This window comes from Lactuca virosa, chromosome 3 (assembly GCF_052849685.1).
Source record: "Lactuca virosa cultivar CGN04683 chromosome 3, Lactuca_virosa_CGN04683_v6, whole genome shotgun sequence".
Classification (NCBI taxonomy): domain Eukaryota; kingdom Viridiplantae; phylum Streptophyta; class Magnoliopsida; order Asterales; family Asteraceae; genus Lactuca; species Lactuca virosa.
In genome coordinates this window covers 124,406,491-124,412,490 of record NC_136428.1, presented here as the reverse complement: position 1 = coordinate 124,412,490, position 6,000 = coordinate 124,406,491, and positions in this window count along the sequence as shown.

The following is a 6,000-nucleotide window of genomic DNA, read 5'->3' as shown; positions in this document are numbered from 1 at the left end:
TTCTGTCCGTTTCTCAAGGCGATGTGACAGCTACTTTTTGACGCATGACTACTTTTACGCAGTAATGGTCCGGTTTTCAAGGTGCCACGTCGAATATCATTAAATACATATCCCGCTTCAAATTCAAATTTAAGGGTTACATATAAAAGGGAATTCCAGGGGTTCATTGTCAGTTTACGTGATCAAAAAGCAAATTTCCCATAATTCTCTGTTCATCATCATCTTCAAACCCTAACAATGGCGACTTCTGCTCATGTTGATTCTCATACCACTGAAGATGCTTCTTCGTTACCAATAATGAAGATTCAAGCAACAAACTACTACTTGGAGGGTGACGTTTCTCAGTACCCGAAAGAATTAAAGATGCTCATAGTTGCTTTGAAGAACTCGGTTTTGGCCAAAGCGATGTTCAACTCTTTCTCTGTTCCATTGTCCTGGCTTTCTCAAGCAGGATCAACTGCGACATATAACAAAGCAACTGATACGATTACTTTTCATCTGGTGAACGACAAAAGGTCAGGCTAACCAAGAAAGTATTTTGCCAAATTCTTGATATTCCGAATTTGCCTCCATATGTTTCATTTACTTTTCCACAAATCGTTCATATGTTTAATGAGATTGGATATCAGCCACCATTGTCCAAGATTAGTGATTTTAAGAAATCTGGTCTTCCACGAATCTGGAATTTCTTATTTGGTATTTTTCTACGCTGTTTGACTGGGAGATCAGCTGGCCTTGATAAAGGAAGAATGGAGGTTTATGCCATGGTTGCTGGAATCTACTATGATCTTCAAGTAGATTATTCTACACAGTTGTGGAAGGAATTTCAAAAGGGTGTAGAACACACGAATGCTATTCATGGTATTTCGTGTGCAAGATACTGGAGTTTGATTCTGCAACACTTTTACAATAAGGGATTTTGGTACCCACTGATGAAGACAAATCAGTTTTTCAATCTTACCACTATCCGAAGGAGGTTACAGATAATGCTGATGTTTTTCCTACAGTTGCTCGTATTCCAGATGCGATGCTTAAAAGAGTTGATTCTTCGAACCCGGTATTGGTAGCCTATTTGACGACAATTGATTCTTCAATTAAAACTGGTGTTTTACTAGGAGGAGATGATAAGAAAACCAAGAAGTCGAGAAAGCATGAAACTGAGTCCAAATCTTCGAAATCTCCAAAGAAGAAGCCTGAAACAGTTGAAGTGACTGTTGCTGAGACTCAAGTAATTGAGCCCATTATTGAAGAAACACGAGAACATGTAGTCCTTCCTTCGAAGACTGGCATGTTTCGAAGAATTAAAATGAAGTCCAAGTCTCCAACGCACAAAGTGGTTCGAAAACCTCAAATAATTCATCAAGGGATTCTAATTAGAGAAGTGCCTGCACCTGTTTCACCGGTGTCCAAGAAACGAAGGGCTGAAGACATGGCAAAGCATTTGTCAAAGAAAAAGAAGAAGAAGACTCGAAAACTTGTAATCTCTACTGAGTCAACAGATGATGATAGTGAAAGAGTTCCTGAAACTCCAGAGTTTACTATTATCACCGAAAGTTTCACTCCTGAGAAGACGGTTGTCAAACCACCCGAAGATTCGATTGCCAAATCAGTTCCTGAGGAGGTTCGAACTTCAGGCATCCCTGCACACATATCTGATACGGATGCAAATGTCAATATGGGTGAAGCAGGTTCGAAGAATGAAGCTACAGGTCCATCTACTTCTGCTCCTTTTGCAAGTACTGTTTCTTTACCGTTATCTTCTAATCCTCTTACTTCAACAACAAATTCCCCAACATTCGAACACATTCTTGATCAACCCTTTACGTATATTTTTTCTTCTCAATCTACTGAGCCACCCAAAACAACTTCACCTATTCAAGAAACTGTTTGTATGGAGACAGAGCCTGATAATGAGGGGTTTGGTGGTATGTTTGACGACTTGGAGTTTCATGAAGAAGAAGAGCAGTTTCCAGATCACATGCTGATGACCATGAAGCATTTTAGGGGTTGGTTCAGTCATTCAATCTCAAGCAGATCTAGGGGTTGGTTCGTCTGTTTCAAGTGTTGAAGTTGATTCATTGCTGAAGGTGTTTGAATCCAGAATCATAAGTAAAGTATCGGGGATGCTTAAAGATTCTGAATCTCGAGTCTTGGAGAAGATTGATCATAATGATCAAAATAATGAAATTCGGATCAATTCTCATAGTTCGAAGTTTGCTGGTAATCTGAAAGAATTGAAGAATGTTGCAAAGGAACGTCATGTTCTTTTTATTCAAGATGTAAAGAAAGTTCGAGAGGATGTCAACTTGCAAATTCACGAACTTCGTGAAGATATGAAAAGAGAAATAGCAACTGTTCAACATGACTATGCATCATTGCATCAAAAGGTTGATATCATTTGTGACGCAGTCACTCGATTTGTTTAGTTGTATGAAAATTTGAGTCCTCAAATTACTCAACTTTCAACATCCGAAAGTGCAAGCTTTGACGAAGTGCTTAAGTTGCTTAAAGAGTTAAAAGAAATTTCTGATAAGCCGGTTTCTTCTCCATTGATTACTTCTGAATTTTTATCTCAGAAGTTTATTCAATTCGAAGCCATTCTCAACAAGCAACTTGCTCTTCTCTTTCACATATCAAGTCTTCTTCCAGCCACAAATGCCCCACCTGTTTTCACAGGGGTGCAAGGGGGAGAAAGAAAAACTAGTGAGTCGAAGATTAGTGGAGAAGATGCGAAAGTTATGGGAAAAGTCTTTTCTTCGAAAATCCTTACAACAAAACCAATAATTGTTTCTGCTGAACAGGTGACTTCAACAGTCGTAACAACAATGCCAATTGCAAGACCAATTTTGAAAGGAATTGTGATTGGTAAATCTTCGGAGACTGGTGGGAGTGGTTCAAAACCAAAAGAGACAACTGACAATCAAGCATTGAAAGATAAAGGGAAATCGATTGTTGTGGAAAAATCAAAAGAAGAAAAGAAGGCTGAAGTTGATGCTGAAATCGAAAAGCTCAGAATAGTTCAAAGCATTATGGCTCAGCGAGCAAATGATCCGAAGGGAATGGATAAAGGGGATCCAACTAAACACTATAACTACGAAACAATCGAGGCCAAGGTTGCATTCAATCACATGTATTCATTTGAGAAGAAACCAAAGCAGAGTTATTTGGTCACAAATACTGATGCAGGCCAGTTGGATTTTCCCATAAACGAAATGATGTTTATCATGCCTCAGTTCAAAGCAGAAGGGAATTTTAAAAATAAAGATGAAGGTACACACATGAAAATTCGTTTTCATGCTGTTCTTGGAAAAGCCCCTGAGGAAGTTTGGTCTTCAATAAAAATCAAGAAGGTCATAAGTATGAAAAAGGATGTGGTTTTCGAAAACACAGTCCAAAATGTTAAGTATGTGGTTGCCAGGGCAAATGGAAATATATACGAATTCACTGTTACAGATTTTCCATTAATGAACTTGTATGATCTTATACAATTTGCATTACTTTTGAAAGACAAATCATTCTCATACCTTCAAAACACAGAACCAGATGAATTCAAGCTTGGAGTAGCTCACATCAAGATTTTTATCGAAAACTATTATGAGTGTTTGGCACTAACAGATGTTGAATTAGCTACTGCCAAAGGAATGGAAATTAAAGCTCCGATAGCTCCTACGAAGAATCAGGTTGAATTGAAGAAGTATGCTGATGGTGAAATTTGCCTGAAGCCTTTTGGAATTGTCTTCGCAGGAAAAGACAAAGCTGGAAAGTCTAAACGGTTCTTATTCCAAGCAAGTGAAGTCGAGAGATATTCAACATCTCAATATACGAACTTGATTGTTCGTATGAATCATTGCAAGAAGAACAATGAAGGCGACAAGAAAGAGCTGAAGAAGATTATCTCCTGGTACACGGAGATTCGAAGAGTATTACTGTATTCCATCACACTTCTTACAAATTGAAGACTTCGACTATGATTACAAAGGGGGAGATTGTAAGGGTCGAATTGTTGTAATTAGTCGAAGTATGTTTTGGACTCTTCGAATATTTTGTAATGTATTTTACTAGGGCGCTTTTATTCGAAGCTTTAGAGTCAATGCCTTAGTATATTTTTTGTATGCTTTCAGTTCCCTATAAATAGGGTTATTTACTAGAGTTAGATAAGAACTTTTACAGACTTGTCTACTATTCTCTGTAAAGAATTCGAAAGCATAATAGAGCATAACAAGATCATATTTACATCGTGTGTTCAAATCTCATATTCTTACTTGAATTCATACTCTGATTAATTCATTACTCGATTCATTGGTTCATCAATAACAAACTGAAAAACATGTAATGAGTCCCCAGCTTTACAGACTGGATTACCCCTGAGCCCACAGTACGAGTCTCCCTTTAGCCCGTAACTGGAATGCTCCCAAGCCCACAGTACGAGTCTCCCTTTAGCCCGTAACTGGAATGTTCCCGAGCCCACAGTACGAGTCTCCCTTTAGCCCGTAACTGGAATGCTCCTAAGGTCTGTTGGCTACCGCACGGAGCAGTACAACCTCAACCCATCCCACATAACATATAACATACCACATAACCACTGAGCATGCAATAATCATATAACATCACAGGTAGTCCTACAGGTCTACCTAACTGGCATCACTACTAGCATGCAACACTAACTTATACTCAACATCTAACACTGTTAGGATAACATATCCAATGGGCCGGCCTTGGTGCCTTAGACCCCTTAGTATAGTGAGGATAACTCATCTTGCAACTGTCGTCTGAAACTAGAAAGCTCAACTCCCGGATCACCAACACGAACTCCACCACCTATAGTTACCATAAAACCCTTTTTCATAAATCTCCAAATTACCAGAATACCCTCAGAAGTCAACTGGTCAACTCTTGGTCAAAGTCAAAGTCCACAGTCAAAGTCAACAGTCCATGTTGACTCGACTCGTCGAGTGCAGTTCACCGACTCGTCGAGTCCTTCCTAAACTCGAGAAGTCGTGAAATCCTTGATTGGCTCGTCGAGTTCCCCTTTAACTCGTCGAGTTCATACGTGTCCAAGAATTGGGAGAAACCCTAGCCGACTCGCCGAGTCTTCGAATGACTCGCCGAGTTCAAGGCAATCTTCAACGGACTCGCCGAGTTTTTTCATCAACTCGACGAGTTCATGACCATCTTCATATGACTCGCCGAGTTGACTATGCAACTCGCCGAGTCCTTGCAGACCTTCATCCATGTAGACAGTTTTCAAGCCATGCCAAGGTTCCAGATTACAGATCCAAGCTTCTAAGGCATGTTTATCACGTAAAGTTGCAAACTTTACACGCATGCAAGGCCCTAAAGGCTCTAAATGACCAATCTAAGCTTCTAATGGAGCTTTACACCATAGGAGAGTCTCAACCTTGCAAGAGCTGGAAACTTTATGGACTTAGGACTCAAAAGAGGTTCAGATCTGAAGTTTCAACTTCAGATCTAGCTCCCATACCAAAATCCCTTCATGAATAACTAAAGAAAGCCCTAGTTTCCACATATGAATGATTCTAGAAGAAAAAGAGGTTAAGGTAACAGCTGGTTACCTCCAAAACATGCCCAAACTGAAGTAGAATCTGGATCCACACATAAATCTTGATGCTAGCCTCTTGATCTACAAATTTCCTTCACAAAAGTCACTTCCCAAAGCTCCAAAACACTCACCAAGCTCTCACTCACGGAAATTAGGGTTTCTGGGTCTCAAGAGGGTGATAGAGGACAGTGGGAGGCGCTAATGGTCCAATATATAGGGTGCAAAACCCTGAAAATTAGGGTTTCCACTGCCAGCTCCTACTCGTCGAGTCCCTCATGCCGACTCGACGAGTCACTCATTAATTAACGTATCCTGGCCCGCTGCTACTCGACGAGTCAAGCGCCAACTCGTCGAGTAGACCTTAGACATGAAGTCTAAATGGAAAAATTAATAATACCTGACGGTTGGGATGTTACATTTTTTCATGTGCTTCTAAGCTC